General features: G+C 44.8%; 1 long non-coding RNA gene across 1 annotated transcript in view; it reads right to left on the bottom strand.

Moving 5' to 3' along the window:
* LOC137463459 (uncharacterized) overlaps window positions 1-16,783 on the bottom strand; it is a 38,986-nt gene that overhangs the window by 2,373 nt on the left and 19,830 nt on the right. The window contains exon 2 of the long non-coding RNA XR_010993925.1: window positions 55-130. This is a non-coding gene — a long non-coding RNA (uncharacterized lncRNA). The remainder of the gene's footprint in view (window positions 1-54; window positions 131-16,783) is intronic.

The following is a 16,783-nucleotide window of genomic DNA, read 5'->3' as shown; positions in this document are numbered from 1 at the left end:
GAGGTCTTGGGGCAGCAATGACGGTAAGAAATGAGTCATGCTACAAACCCTTACCAAAGAAATCTGAAATTCTGTGTTTTAAAGAAACCAAAAATTCAAAGCTCTGAAATCCTGCTCAGCTTCACTAGACCTGCATAAAAAGAGCACAGAATCACAGATTATGCCAAGGCAGAAGGGACCCACAAGGATCATCCACTCCAACTCCTGGCCCTGCACAGGACACCCCAAGAGTCACACCATGTTCCTGAGAGCATTGTCCAAACACTTCTTGAGCTCTGTCAGCCTTGGTGCTGTGACCACTGCCCTGGGGAGCCTATTCAGTGCCCAACCACCCTCTGGGTGAAGAACATTTTTCTAATATCTGACCTAAATAAATCTCCCCTGACACAACTTCGTGTCATTCCCTTCAAAACCAATTTCATATGCTAAAGCCACGCCAAGTAATTATCCTAAGACACTGTGGCACAGCTGCCTCAAGTTCCTGTGTTATCAGCATATCTGAAGGAGAGTTTTGCAGTGCTGTTTCTGGATGTTGCGTTCACAGGAGAGCCCTGGGGATGCACAGCACATCTCCTGCCACAGCTGGGCTCCACCACCTCCTTCTCAGTGTGGGAGCCCCTCGCTTGCAGCAGCCGCTGGAATGCTTCAGGATCTGTCCCCTGCCTGTTCTCACTCCACCTTGTGTCAAGAACCCCACAGTGGCCATTCTTCTGTAGAATATGGGCAAATAGGGTCATATTCTGCTTGTGCTTGCGCTGGGGAGGGCTCTTCCACCACAGAGCACCCAAACCCAATGCTGCAGCCATGTGGATCAACCCTCTGGCTATAACCAGTTTCAGTGGAGCCTGAAGGTGTCTGCTCAGATGTGCAGAACAGGAGGCAGCTGCCAAAGCATAGGGCTGTAGAGCCCTTTGAGAGACCTTAGGGTGTCCAAGACACTTTCTTAGAGTTTTTAATGGAACCCTGTAGGATACTTATAATTTTCTGGGTCAACATCTGGAAGCTGGGAAAGGCACCTTAGTCTTGGGGTCTGGTTGTCAAGGTGACCCCAAGAGTGTAAAAGTCCTTGTTTCCCAGCCCCAGCAGCCAAAGGAGGAGTCTGGACGCGTAGGGTCGGCTTCTCAAGGTTGTTTATTTTCCCTTATCTGTAACATTCTTTCTCTGACCTGCTGAGCTCTGTCTAGCAAGTCAGCCATGGCATTCTGTCTGCCCTCTAGGGTGGTGTTTACATTTTATACTAAAAACTACGTGTACTATGTTCACAATAACGTGCCAATATGTATCATTTATGTTGGACAGTGTGTCTCTACCTTAAACCAATAGAAAAGTGTTACCATCACACCAAGACGTGGAGGAGAAGGAGAAGGAGAAGGTCAGGACACGCCCAAATCCCTCCATCTTTTCCCCTTGAACCCCATTCTAAAAAGCCCCAAAATTCTACTTTTTCACCCTGTGTTAATTCAAGTACCACACTACTCAAACCCTTGTGGCTTGTAATTCCTCATACAGAGTTGGCAGTCTTTCCCACGGGCTAAAATCGAAGCCACAGGGGTTTTTGACTTTGTGCCAAGGTCTCCGAGCCCCCTGCCAGGGTCTCAAGACAGCCAGGGCAGCCAGAGGGATGTCCTGGGTTCCGACACCTTAGGGCACCTCAAATGCATGCCCAGGTTTCGGGGACCTAATCCTTCATGAAGGATGAGATTCATCTTGAAGATCAAGAGACCTGAGTCAAAGAACTTTCATGCAGGTGCTGAGGTGGGTGGGGTCTCTCATTCCCACCACTGTCAGTGGACATCAGGGGTGTGACTCCACTGCCCAAATGCAGGAATCTGGTGTACTCTGAAATGCTGTAGGGTGTCCCTTCTGGACTTCAGCTGGCACCCAGAAGCTCATGGCTCTCACATGGGTTATACCCACACACAAAGGTGAGTGTGCCCCAATGCACGAGCCAGATCCCACCCTGAGGCTTTTTGCTGTTCTGCAGATCACAAGCAATGTTCCTTTGCTGCTCAGGTAGCTGCTTGTGCCATGATTTCCCTGCACTGCACTTACAAGAGCACAATGGGCTGCACCTTAGCCTGGTGGAGGTTTCACATTGATGTTAACAGGATCAGGAACATGGCCCTTGCAAATTGCAAATATAAGCCTCTGACCTCTGCACCCAGAGGCAAAACATCATTAATCACTTTAGAAATGCACATAAATTTATACTGATGCAATGATGTCAAGTAAACAATACAAAAAAAAAGATTTGTTGCCTATTGTTCTGAATTTATAGAGGACACCGTATAGATCACCATAAAACACTGGCAATTAGTTATGTCTAAAATATGTGCTTGGAGTTTTTCAGAACCTATCTAAATACAAGAACAAAAGGCTTTTCTTCCTCAAAACAAACATAAAATGCTATCTAGTGTTGACTCTTTGCTACTGCAGTCTCGCATAACTGAGGTTTAATTTCTGAATTAAACAAAACGAGCTGTGGAGCATTAAGGGGCTCAGCAGCACCTCATGCTCAGGATACAGGAGCTTTGTGCTGTTTCAAAGTCCACTCTGAATTTCAGAGGCCATATAAAGATGGCATACTGCTGGATTTTCTTCTCACAGAGGAAAACTGCAGAAGGGAAGTAAGACTGGGAAGAGAGATGCAGAATGAAAGGTCTAACCAGCTGCTGAGCCAGGCCCCAGTGCTGGCTTAGCTGCACGCTCTCCTTTGACTTAACACAGGATCACCTCTAGCTAGAAAACACCTATCATTTTTAATATATTCTAGCTGTGTGCATTGTAACATTGAATTGCAAGAACTGTTTGTATTAAAGCACTGAAAAACATATTTAACACTAAATGTCTGCATTTAAAGCAGAAGAGATTGGATGGCAATGGACTGAAAAACTATGGGGTTCAGATCAATACTTAATATTTATCTTACGTGTTAGTTGTTTTTTGGGGTTTTTTTTTTTAACTTCTTGCAAATATTTGTGGTTTCCATTCTGATATCTGAGTTAATTAAAGATCAGATCCTGCCTCCACAGCCTCTCTTGCAAGAGAACTCCTCTATGAAGCTGCTTTTCCACCAGCAGCTTTTCTGCCCATCAGCCCAGCATTATGACATCTCAGCACGTACAAAAACACTTTCTTTAAATTGCCATCAGCCTTGCCTAAGACAGATCAAAACACCTCAGCTTCCCCCGTGTGATGTGTCTCAGAAATGTCACTTTTATCTTCAGCAGCTGACGCCCCAACTAACAGTTTCCATGTCCTTCCAGGGGGAGGGAGCAGAGGGAGGGAAGGGGGAGAGGAAATTCCAGCAGCCATTAACATGACTGCTCACGCACTGATTTTGCTTTCTGAAGACAAATTTTCCTTTGCTGACTCTGTGAGACATGCTCTGCTTGTGGTACAAGTAGCTGCCACCACCCTGCCTGTGAGCTCAGAAGGGCTCACAGGGTTTGGGGTTCTTGGACTAGAGAGCATCAGCTCAAGCTTTGGCCATAACCCTTTTTTAATGAGTTCTTATTGTGCTTTGTGGAAGGGTATTTTTTTCAGTCAGACAACTGCAAGTAAAGGCTCAGAAACACTTTTCTTCCAAATTACAGTTTTCTTCCTGATGTAAAGGCAGAATGGACTGTGCACAACAGACATTGGTCAGGTTTCTGTTGTTTTCCTGAAGAACAAATGTCTGGTGAGAAGTGTAAACATCTGTGGGTTCAAGACCCCTCTTCTATCCCAGAAATGGATCAGTGAAAGAGCCAGTGGATCCTAGCAGAGAAAATGTCCCATTCTACAGCTGCAGGGGGGAAATAATCAAAGTTCTTGTAGAAGACCAAAGGGTTTGGGAAAAGTTCCTGGCCAACAGGAGGGAATGCAGACAGGCAGCAGGAGCCTGCCAGGGCACACGTCGGCCAGCCCTGGCGTGCCAGCAGCACACAGTGTCCAGCATCTCTCACTTCAGAGAATTAATTCTTCACCAGAACTTGGTGTTCTGTAGGCTTTGGGCATGGATGCTACACCACAGACAGAGGGCAAGGATAACCCAGAGCCTGGGCTGGGGCTGTGGTACCAGCACAGGAGCATAAGGGGAGATATTGTTGCACTTCTGTCTGAAAGAAGGAAGATTAACTGGGACAACCAGGATATATTTTGTGTCAGAGTAGTAAAGTGGCAGCAGCCAGTCCTCATAATTTCACTGCTACTTGTTCCAGATCCTGGGGTCATGCAGTTCTGGGCAAATGTCAGCTACTGCTAAAAAATGAGCTCCAAGATCTAGCCCCTGCAGAAAACAGTCTTTTAAAGGGTAACCCCGAAAGGCTGGAAAACCAAAAGCAAATAAAAACTGTTGTGCAAGCCATAGCGCTCATACTCTCTTTTTTTCCTTGGTGACCAAGGGTGAGATCCATGACATTTCAACTCTGTGGGTTGGCACTCTGAGACAAAAAGCCACTGGGGCTGTGAAGGCTGGCTGGGGAAGAATGTTACAAACCCTTGCTCTGGTTGTTGCAGCTCTTGCTGAAGATATGCTCCAGCATTAGATAAAAAGACACATTACAGTGAATGGCGAGCATCTAATAAAAATACCTGTGAGAGTCACCCCTGCATGAAAAGCCAGAGAGGTGCAGCGACACTGCAAAGGATTCTTCACTGCCATGGCATGTTCCAGGCTCTTGGAAATTGATGCAAAGGCGACAAACTGTCTTGTCACAGCATGCAATCTCCCACTGAGAATCCGTGGGGTGAATATGGGAGAGGAAATATCCTGAGTAATAATAATAAAGGTTTCACAGCCCAGACACAGGCACTGCTTCAATACGTGTGAACTGATCTCCTGACCTGTGATTCTAAGCCTTTACAGGACAGAAAGGCACCATGGACAAAGTCTCTTTGAGCAGCAGACTTGCACATTTTCTAAGGGGAGGGAGGCAGTGAAAATGAAGGTCTGTGCCAAGGTCTTAGTCTTCCCCTCATCAGTGTGGTCCCAGTTTCTGGTAGGTCTGTCCAGCACACAGACACTCATTCTGGTTCCCAGGGATAAAATCAAAGGGTCAGAGCACTGTTAAGGTTGGAGAGGAGCTTTAAGATCAGCAAGTCCAACCATTAATCCAGCACTGTCATGTTACCACTAACTCATGACCCTGAGTGCCACAATCACATAATTTTTGAATGCTTCAGGGCATGGTGCATCCACCACTTCCCTGAGGAGCTTATTCTAATTCCTGACCACGTTTTCAGTGAAGAAATATTTCCTAATATCTAATCTAAACCTCACCTGGTGCAACTTGAGGCCATTTGAGATGCTTTGCAAAGAAATAACACCTGGAGCATGCCTGTCATGGGCAAGCAGTGACTTTTTTAATTCCTGAGCTTCTACTGAGTCTATACCACACACAGTGACTGCTGCTGGTGCAAATACAGGTCTCACCTGGGTGATGCAGTCCAGTATTCCACCTACACCAGGAGTTTTCCAGCTTAGATAGGTCAATTAAATATATTATGTCCTTAACCAATGAAGGTATGGTGGTAAACACGGGCCACAGTGACCTTGGAAGGGGCTCTGAATTGCCCACTGGCAAGATGAGCCTCCCCAGCTGACATTCTCCAGCTCTTTCCCTATTTTTGTGCTTTTTTTCCACTCATTTACTGTTCTCCTCCTCCTCTTTCATTTCTGAGAAATCCCAAAGGTCTGGCAGCAAACCTGCTGCTCCTGAGAGCTTTGCTTTTCCTGCATTTCTGCCACCAGGGAAGCTCATCCCATTTGGGTAAAAACTGAAATATTGACACATTAAATGCTCTAAAGGAACTACCTCAAATGCCTGTGGGAAGTACCTTGAGCTCAAGAGTTTTATTCTGAGAGATGTTTTCCAGCACTTTTAAACCCTCCCTTGCTAAACAAAAGGTCAAAAGCCAACCTGAAAATACCTTTATGCAGAGGTAACACAACCTGAGGGTGATTCATATCACCTTGAGACCAGAGCAGCGTTCCCAACCCCCTTCACTAGGAATTAAGGTCCTTACCTGGGCCTTGGGTACCTCACTGACAGCATGTCACAGACCAAGAGAAGACACTGGGTCTGAAACAGCTCCTTCTCATCCCAGGCTGACACTGCACAATAGTGCTGACTCCTCAGTTCCACAGGCAACTGGTTTTCTGCTAATTTTAGAGCATTTTATCACCTTTCCCCTTAGGAAGCCCTTTCTTCTGACTGCTTTTTTGCTATATAATTGTTTTTTTAAGCTTGTCACTGATACACTGCATTGGAGGAGAACCAAAGAATGAAGCTCATTGTGGAAGGTTTAGGAGGAGGGAAGGACGACAAAGATATGATCCTGCCCAGGAATTTTCATTCCTAATTGCCTATTTAATCTGCAGTGATCTGAAGGCAGAAAGTGGCTGCTCACAGCTCACATCCTGCTGCTTTTTGGGTGCAGATTTTCTAACGGAAAAATCCTGCAAATAACAAAACCTTGGGAAGGCAGCTACTTACTGAAAGAGAATGAGTCACTGTGTTTACCCTGCAGACTGTGATGTGAAAGACAAGAAGCCACAAAAGGTCACAGAGGAGTTGTCTCCTTGCCACTTATTTTGTCTGTTCCCCCAACAAAGGCAAAGCCATCTGCGGTACAAGCAATGAAGCAGTGGTGACCAAAAGATTTCAAAAGGACATATGAAGAGTGCCAAACACCCTGGATGAAAAAGCCAGTGAACAAGGGCAGTCTCACAGCTCTTTGTGTAACCTTTACTCCGTTGTTAAGTGCGCCAGTTTATAGCAATTATGGAAAAGCCACTGATTGTATTATAAATGTAATGACATTAGCAGGACTGTCACTGTGTTTGTAGCAACAGTTGTGAAATTAATTTTTTTCTTCATTAAGGAGATCCTTATTTGCATGATTAAAATGTCAGCCCAGATAAATGCATGTGCTGGAGAATGAATCACTGAGCAAAAATGCCACCTGCCAAGCCCAGAGAATAGGACAAATAAACAAGCAGCGAGGAGCAGCTCAAAACTTGATCCAGCTCCCAGTGGGAGCCGTTCCATCATCCTCGGGAGCAGCAACAGGCTCGGAGCGAGCGCCAAGGCAAGGGGGCTCAGCCAAGAAACAGCCCAAATGCTTGGGATTTTTGCTTTGGCTACACTCAGGAAAACTGAAGCCTAATAAAACCAGACAGTCTCTGCTGTGGTTTAGATGGTACAAAAGTCTACTCCCATGAAGAGGGCAACATGTATGCTGTCCAAACTCACTCCTTTCCTACTGTTTGCTAAATCAAAAGCCCAGCCATGACTCTTCTAATGTGTCTGAAACTCATCGACTCTACCTGCTACTGGAAATCAGCAGTATTTCCTGTTTACCTTCAAGCTCCACTCAAATACTTCCTAAATGAGATGAATTCACACCAAAATATGTGCCCTTGAAAGAAGTTCCCGGCTCAGAAACTGACTTACAGCTGAACCCAAAAGGGCTGGATCCCAAAAGACAAAATTGAGAATAACTGTGTGAAGATCACTAAGTTGTTTGCCTTTTTGCCTGAAGCTGGGAAGGGAAGCTGAAATTATAACAGTGTCAAGGAGATAGAAGATTTTATCTGGTTTAAATAGCTCCAGATCCTGCAAGAGTATTTTCACTGATAATTAACACAAAGAGAAAAAAGAAGGGACGAGGAAAAGGTATTTTTTTTAACTGAGTCATTCCTTTTAAAGTTCATAGTCACTCTTAGTATCTGTTTTTATTTGTTTCTCATGGCAAATTGCATGATTTGGACTTTTGTCCATTTTAAAAAATAAAACAAAATAAATTCGGTATTTCCTTAAAATTCCAAGGAAATGTGTTTGTTGTTCAGAATTCTGGATTTTGATACAGTAAAAAAATCCAAATTGGCATTATATTTTGTTTTATATCACTTGAAAACATCAAAAGCTGATATGTAAAGTAATCTAGAAAAACAGAACACTTCACTCTGGAGAGGTAAGAACAAAAAACTTTGGAGGCAATGCAAGGCAGTGTCCTTGAGGAGCCATGGGCACAGCCCAAAATAAAATTTCTTAAAATTTCTTAAGATTTCTTTATTTCTTAAATAAAATGCTTAAACGTAAGCATTTCAGTGAAACTCTCTTTGAAAAGCAACACCTCCTTCAAAATAACCTGTCAGACACCACTTGACCAGCTCATGACACCCATCCTGGGGAGCAGAACTGCCCTGCAGGGTGACTCAGTGGCAGGACAGGCAGGACAGGCAGCTGCCAGCTCCAGATGAGCTGCCAACTGATATCACAGCTGAGCTGAGGAGGCACCAGTCCCCTGGAAATCTGTACTGTCCCCTCAGCCTCCTCATTTTCCTGAGCAGATCAACACTGCTGGCATAAAATCCTTCTTCTGATCTTCTTCAGAGCAGAATATTCTCATCAATACCAATTGTGTTTGACTTAAAAAGAACATGCTCCATATGTACTTTAACAAAGAAGCTTTTGTGTTTTTAATTACTCCACTGAATAAAGTCTTTGTATGCTAGAAAAATGCTGAGGATATTTCCAATACACCTCAGTCTAGTATGAGCCGTGCAAATCATCTGAACCAGGTATCTCTTAAGATTCCATAAGAAAATTGGCTATTTTTGTAAAAGTTAGGAAAGAACTGGCAATTTCGAGTCCTGAATATCGATTTGCATGTACCAATTTATTTATAAAAAGATAAACTTCAGTCCACCACCATGCAACACTACTGATGGGATGGAATAAAAATAAGGCAGAAGGGGACACAAACCACAGAACATAGTTCAGATCTCAGGTTTTCATGAGGATGAAATGCAATAGGTAGACTGGGAGGAGACAAAGGTTTTGCCAGCAGCTCAGTCTTGCAAAGAAAAATATGATTCAGGGTCAGAGGCAAGATAATGGTTCTTCATTTCAAGATAATGGAGAGATTTCTGTCAGCCTCATCAGGCTTTTTTGAACCTCGGGCTGCAGAAAGAGGAGTGGACAGGAAATACAAAGTGGCTGTAAAACCAAGACTGACATGGCTTTATCCAAGACCTTTATCCTGTTTAACTTCTGCTGCTGCCCTTCTTTCCATGAGGAATGGGTGGGGAAGGGCCAGCTTTCACAAACACAGCTCCCGTTGGCTTGTTGCCCAGGGGCTGTACAGGTCAAACATGGCCCAATCAGCACATTTGTGGATCATGGACAGTCTTTCCTGCAATTTCATTAAGCCTTTAGATGAGACCCTGTGCACAGGCAAGTGTAGCAGAGGCAAAGTAAGGTAAGAATGTCATGGGAAAGGAAAAACAGCAAGTTTTTTTGCCAGACTTTTGCAGTTTCATGTTGAATTTCACAGGCTGCCATCACTGCAGCAGAGCTCCAGCTGCTGCACCAAGAGCCAGCCCCATGGGACCCAGGGCATGAGGCTGGCACAGGGAGGGAGAGGAGGTAGGATGGAAGGTGCATGGTCACATTTCATCCTCTGTTGGAGTCATCACATCACCAAGGAGCTGGGGAAAGCCTTTTTGGCCCAGATGTTCAATACAGAGAAAACCCTGCTTCACACAAGGCAAAGCAGAGAGACCTTTGTTCTGAATCAGTTCCCTACATATAGGCAAGGTCTTGCTGTGGAGCCAGACAGCCTTTCCACAAAGCCTTCAGGGATTCTGGGGAGCTGTTGCCTTTCCAGGTGCATTAACTCTGTGTTTCCTCCACAGGCAGTGGCTCTCACTGAGTTCTTGTGGGGTTTTGACTGAAGCTCTGCAATGCTGCTGCCAGGGCTGATTGGAAAATACAAGAACCAGCCCAGCTTGCCACAAGGCCTGAAGTGCTAAACAAGAGGGCTTTGCCAGCTTTTCTATAATTTCTGCAACATCATGGCTTTGCACTCTGAACTCCTGCTGGGTCCAGTTTTCAACCTCTGATTCTTCCTCTGCTTCAAGCCCTGCTGCTGCTGAACTAACTGATGCTGCAGCCAGGATCTCCCTGTGTGATAAAGAGAAGTTTATTGCCTCTGCAGGAAATAAAAAGAGCTCCAGATGAGGACTTCACCAGTGTTAGACTTGGTGCTACTCAACATCAGCACAGGGTCTCTGGAAGAGTCTACCCTTGACCTACCAAAGTGAGCTTCTCTCAGCAAAATCTGATTGCAAAATTGACCACAGAGTTCCTGAGGAAAAATTCCTGAGTCTGAGGAAATACTACTGACGACATGAGCTCCACAAAAGGTTTGCTGTCTCTTTCCTCTGCCCTTCCCAGCAGAATTTGATTCCTGGCTCTGGATCTTGACTTTGGTGCTTCCTGCCAAAGACAACGTCTGAATCCTCGTGTACCCTGTGGCTCCTCTTGGCATCCTGGATCACGGGCTTGCCTGCTGGAGAGACATGAGCTCATCCTCCTCTCCTGCCTTCACAATGGGATTCTGATAACTGCAGACCAGTTTGCATCATCTTACATCAAGATGACTCTGACAGACACCCAGGAACTGCTCTGCACTGTCAGGGGCTGCAAGTGCATTTCCCAGCTCTGCAGGATCCTGGATGTGCCTTTATCCACTACCAGTCACTTTTGCCCTGAATGTTATTTTTAACAGAGTGTTCCAGGATGTGAGATTTGATACTATCTTCTTCTGCTGTCATACAAAGTGGTAAAAAAGCCAACAAATCCTTATTACTTATTGGTTTTCAGCAAAGTTCAAATCAATTTGTATTACAGAATGCTAGACATATGTTTAATTATTGCATCCTTCCTGACACCAGAGAAATGGAGGGATTTTTATTAGTACTGTGCCATTTATGCTGAAAAGTTTTGCAGCAACTTTGCAAAGGAAGGAAGAATGATGGAGTGATATGCAGGACATCAGACGATGCAAAAGAAAGCAACAGTACAGAATAAAATACAATTGGTTGAACCTCATAATATAAGAAGGAAAAAAGGCATAAACACTCAATATGCAAGTTATTACCACTGGGTCTCTGTGAGGATGGGCCCAAGCTGTGAAGTTATCTGCAAAACTCCAGTGAAGTTAGTAAGAATTCATAAGGCAAAAGCAGCATCTCTCCCAGGTGTAGCTCTGCTGCCAGGGCTTCTTGGGAAGCTCCTGTTTCATCCACACCTCCTATTTCCCTGGTTCCCAGTAAGTGCCTTTTCTGCATTTTAAATTGTGCACTTTGCAGTCACAGAGTTTTTCCTACACTGTTGCCTCAATATGAGGCTCATGAGCACATTCTGTAAAACTAGTTATGTTAGAGGAAAAAACTCTAAAAACATAAAAGCTTTCCTTGACCTTGCTGAATACTTGGATCGACATCTAATTGCTAAATGTTGCATGTTTCCCTAGAGACAAAACAAACAGGAAGAAAAGCCACTGGGTTGTGAAGGCTGGCAAAGCTATCTGCCATCTGCAGAAATTCAGCTGGGCCTCCAGCAGATAACAACAGAAGACAATACCTTGATTTTCCTTGTTTTTCTCTCCTCTTACACAATGGAATATCTTCTCCACTTAGAACTTGGGTCCCCATTAGTCTGGCTGAGGACATATTTTCCTGGGACCCTGCTATTGTGAAATGCTGAAACTGATCTCTTCTGTGTATTTGTGGTAAAAGTCAACACCGTCTTGAAATTCCAGACCAGAATAATTGCCTCTGGTGCTAAAAATGATCCTCCTGCTACTTCAACTGGAAAAAGTGTTTGCAAAGCTTGTGCTGCAAGCACACAGGTATAGGTTGATTGTATATTTTTTTTTTTTTTTTTGTAAAATCTCTTGATTTGGGATTCTTTAAATGCATGGATCCCAGAGTACAATGCAAGACCATCTCTCACCTGGTCCATGTGTGAGGGTTGCAAGGCACGGGATGAAGGCGATCTCCACAGGAATGACTTTGCTTTTGCATTTTAAGAACAAGCTCAGAGCACTTTCTGTGCCTCGTGCTGGGATAGATTCGGGCAGTTTCACTCTGGAAATAAAGGTCCCTGGGCATGTCCATGTGCCCCAGGGACCTCAGTGGGATTCAGCACTGTGTGCCTCTCACAGGTTCCTTCCCCATCAGGGGGTTTAGAACACTTCGATCTTTCTGCTTGGTACAAAGAAAGCCCACTGCCAAAAGATCACCCTGGCCCTTGGGTTTCCAGGTTGCTGCCCTCTCCAAAAGTAAATGAATGGCCCCACCTCACCCACACACAAGAGACTGCTGTGACATGATGCTCATTCAGCTGGTGGCAGCACCCAGCACCCCTAGGCATGGAGCAGAGCTCCCTGATGTTCACCACATGGCACCATGGGTAGCTACTTTCAAAGTGACTTGCTTTTCTTTTTTAATTGATGCCTCTAATTTGCTATCTAAATTTAAGCTTATCCCCTGAGTATTTCTTGTCTACAATCAAAGGCCAATATCTGGGAGGGGTAATTGTTTCTAACACAAGTGGCTAAAGTCAGGTTGATACTGTTATAATTACATGAGTTTGTATTTTGCAGACTCAATTCCCTTTGTGTCGTCCTCTGGACTGTGGCAGATGATGGCAATGGAGAATATGCTGCTGTATTATATCCTAAAATTTCACTTTCCTGTTTTGGAATCCCACATGTCTCTTGTATTCCCTTTTGGTAAATCTCTGTGCTCTGGGGAGCTGCCCCTGGCCCACGTGCTAATGAGTACTTGCTATCATCAGACCCAGCAATCATCACTGACTAATCAAAATGGGTTACAGAGCAATTAAGAGGGGAAAAAAGCTCTTAAGAAGAATGCTGACAGTGTTCAGAAGCACGTCCCATTTTCCAGCTGCCACCTGACATGGGGTTTATAGGGGAAAACATGCAAAGCCTGTCCTTCTGTGATGCCCGTCTCCCAGCCTGGACTCACCCCACCCCACAGTCACACCATGGACAATGCACAGCCCAGGGCAGCCACCGACACCAGAGGCTCTCCCCCCACACCCCCGTACACCAGAGGAGCTCAGCAAAGCAGGGAGGGGACGCAATGGCACAGCTCAGCTTCCTCCAAAGCAAACCCAAATCTGGACAGCTGTGCCCAAAAGGGAGCCTGAGGTGGGTGGCTCAGCTCTAGGTCTCTGTTGAAGTCAGCAAACATTACCTGAGATTTTATCCTCACTTTAAAGTTTTAAAGCTGTTTGGAGGATAATGGCAGAACTGAAGATTTTTTTTTTTTTTTTTGCTTCCTTGCTTTCCTAACTGAGGCAGTGTTTTAGTGGTAAAGCTGCCACTGCATCCAGGGAAAAATATCAATAAACAAATTAGCTAAACCCTCCATCCCAGAGCTAAAAGGAATGAAACAGAATGTCTTACTGTACTTAATATCAGCCATGCATTTATTCTTACAGAAATACCCTCTGAGTAGGGTGTTTGTTCACATGTATCTGATTTATAGAGCACAAAGACAACCATAGTAGGTAAGATATTTGGGTAAGAGTCCCAGTTCACTGCTAATCTACACTAGCATCCCTGGGAGCAGGCTGTGGTTCTGTTCAGACCATGAACAGTGCTTAGGTCTTCTCTGATCAGAAACAAACATATGTGGTTTAAGCACAGCCAGGAAAACAAGATTTCAAGTGGCTTGCTCTAGGCCAGGAAAAAAAAAAAAAAAAAAGAGAAAATTGGGAATGAAACCTTGAGTGTCTCAGTTTTGCATATGCACCACCACCACCACGCAATTCTCTTTGCTCTCCCTCAGCCAGGGTGACTGCATAAACCAGTACTGGATCCCAGCTGCCCCGTGGTTCTAGCAAGTTCTGTGCCGTGGCTGGAAACCAGCCCTGCTGGGCGCCCACCCTGGCAGCTCTCACCAGGAACCTGCATGTGCCCCGAGACAAAGAACATGGGTTTAATATGCACAGGACACATGGCATGATTCATCCTTCCACACTGACCTACACAGTCATTTATGCCAGAGCAGGGTGGAAACAAAGCCCTTTTGGGCTTAATTTGGGAGCCAGCTTCTTTCTCAGCTCGAACTGCTCGTGCCATGAGGCAGGGGCAGGCTGGAGGCACGTGGCACATGGCACAGCATCCTTCCCCTTGTCTGCTGGTCTGAACTGCAGAGAATTTCCCTGGTTTTGAAGTCAGAACTGCAGTGTTTTAAAGAGGAAAGCGGAGGAGCAGCTTAAAGGCACAAGAGCAGAGCAGAAGGTTGAGGGGCAGAGGGCCGTGTGCTGGAAGAGCAGCAGTGCTGGAGGGCAGCACTGGAAGCCATTGGCAGAGCTTTGTGAGGACACTGCCAGAAGCACTCACATCACACGTGGCACTGCCAAGGCTTTCAGCCTCCTGTTTAATGAGGGTTACGTTTCTCCCATGGGCTACATGGACATGGTGGATTTTCTGAAATCTCACTCAAGTGAAGCTCCACCAGCACCAGCACTGGTGGTGCTTTGTTACTAATCCTGCTTGAGCAAAGTCATACAAAAATATGGTACAAACATGGAGAGGAACCAAAGAATATTCTGTTTTATTTAACCAGTTCTTTTTATTAGGTATTCCTGGTGGGAAAAAGGATAAAAGCCGTAGGGGACAAAAAGTTGTCAATGAAACCTATTAGACTAATGAATCCAAGTTTAACCTCTGTATAAACCAGCTGGAATGAAGAATGTCACTCTCTGTCTACTCTAGGCAGCCAAGTAGAAGGAAAAAGAGTGTAAAAGCACATGAGGACTTCATTGAAGAAGGCTCTCCCTATACCAACAGAGGTAGTGTGGAGAGGCATTTTGAATGGAGAAGCTGCTCCCACAAGGTGCCAAACATCCCCAGCCTGGATGAGCCACAACCTGGGAAAACAGTGGAAAGCTTCCTGATTTATTGGTGTGCTGGAAGACAGGGCAGAGGGCCAACTGATGGAAGTGTAGTTGAATGAAAGATTGAATCCTCACACGTACACCAGTTATTTATATTTTGAGGTTGGGATTGAAGGTATTTGAGATGGTATTTTATGTTTGGACTTAGGTGTTTATTATTTTTTATTTATGTTACAGTCTCGATATTGTGAGTTTGGTAGTTTTTTAATTAGTGAGGTACAAAATAGTTAATTAACTTTTGTTACAAGGTCTTTTAAAACTAAGCTATCTAATTAAGAAAGGACACCTAGATTATTTTCCCTTTTAACCCAATAACTGATCCCCCGAAGTCTGCAATGCGGACTTTTCTGTCTAATCACAAAATATCACTTAAACTCATGATGAAGAAGGAAGAAGGTAAAGAACAACTTATTTCAGCTTTAAAACTTCTACTTTGCTTCATATTTATTTTTATATTTTAAAATCTTAAATTCTAAGTTTTCTACTTTGTGATATTACACACTTCTAACTAAGTACACTCTTGTAATCTTAGTGCTATTAATCAATTTTAAAAGCCTGTTCCACGACCTCAGGTCAAATGCAGTGTTCTCTGGTGGGTCTGTGCCTTTAAGCACAGAAAACTTAAAATTCTCAGCATCCAGGATTCCAACAGAAAGCAGACAGTCCTGCAGCAAGATGCTAAGTCCCAGGCAGAATCCAAATAGGGTGCACACGTGGAGAAGAGATTCATCATTGCCAGTATTGATTATTGATCATGTCCTCTAAATGTCTGACACTGCCACACTGCACAGGGACAACACTGATGGAGCAACATGTCACCCCACTCTGCAGTGGTGCTGCTGTTTGAGGGGTGAGGCAGCTCTGCCCAGCACACTGTCACACCCTGCATGTGTCACAGCAGCAGGGCCACAGGAAAGCCTCACATCTGGCACGTTGCTCTCCTTGAAAGATGAAAGGGTATTAATTCTATGATTAATAGCTAGGAGCTCTCTGGCCACCAGCTTATCTGTAAGGTGTTAATTTGACTCTCTGCCTGTTTAGCTGATTGCTGCTGGTGTGTTTTAAACGTGTGTGTTAAGAAAACACTCCCTGTTCAGGCTGCAGCTCTTTCCCAGACTGAAAAAGCGCTCTCTAAAATCCTCTCATGGAATCCTTGCTCTGAGTATGACTCAAAATGAGCAAACAGTTGTAGTTTTACCAGAGAAGGAACAAAATTCCTGCAAGTAACAGCTTCTTGGCAGTGTTAAATGTGCTCCAGCACTGGCAGCACTGCTCTGCTAAGAGCACCAGGCTCTGACTACACTGGAGTACAAGTTATCACCACGCTGAAATGAGAATTAAATGGGATTGCTCTAGCAAATGTCAAGTTAATGTGATGTTGGGAAATATGCTCCAACTGATATGCCAAGCCCTCCTCTCCCCATGTGAAATCCTCTTCCTAATATGTATTTCACCCAGGCTGAGCAGAGATCACACCTCCCTGTGGGTGAGCAGCAGCTGCCTCTCCCTGTGAGCCCAGTGCCACACCACCAGACATGGGATTGCTTTCACCCATATGTGATGCCAGGAGAAGGAGGTTTAGTGGCATTTTGCTGAATATGTCATATTTTCCTCTCGAAAGATCCACTTCCTCAGTGATTTTCACTTCTCCTCAACTTTTGCATAAGTTGCTTTTTTCTAAAGTTAGCAAGGGAGCTTGGCCTGTGGCTTAACTCTTTCCAGCCCCTTTCCAACCTCAACCAAATGAGATAAAGGTTTATGAAGCTGAAGCAGTGGATCCCTACTTCCCTGGAAGTATTCAAGGCCAGGCTGGATGAGGCTCGGAACAACAGGGTCCAGGGAAAAGGGTCCCTGCCCATGGCAGGGGGTTGGAACTGGATGATCTTTCAGCTCCCTTCCAACCCCCAGCCTTTCTGTGCTTCTGTGATTCTGTTTTAACACCAGTACAAACACGAGAGCACTCATATTGTTTTGACAGCTGAGTTGCAATGTATTTTAACAAACAACCTAGGATA

The sequence above is a fragment of the Anomalospiza imberbis genome, chromosome 1 (assembly GCF_031753505.1).
Source record: "Anomalospiza imberbis isolate Cuckoo-Finch-1a 21T00152 chromosome 1, ASM3175350v1, whole genome shotgun sequence".
NCBI classification, from domain to species: domain Eukaryota; kingdom Metazoa; phylum Chordata; class Aves; order Passeriformes; family Viduidae; genus Anomalospiza; species Anomalospiza imberbis.
This window is presented reverse-complemented; position numbering and strand designations above follow the sequence as displayed.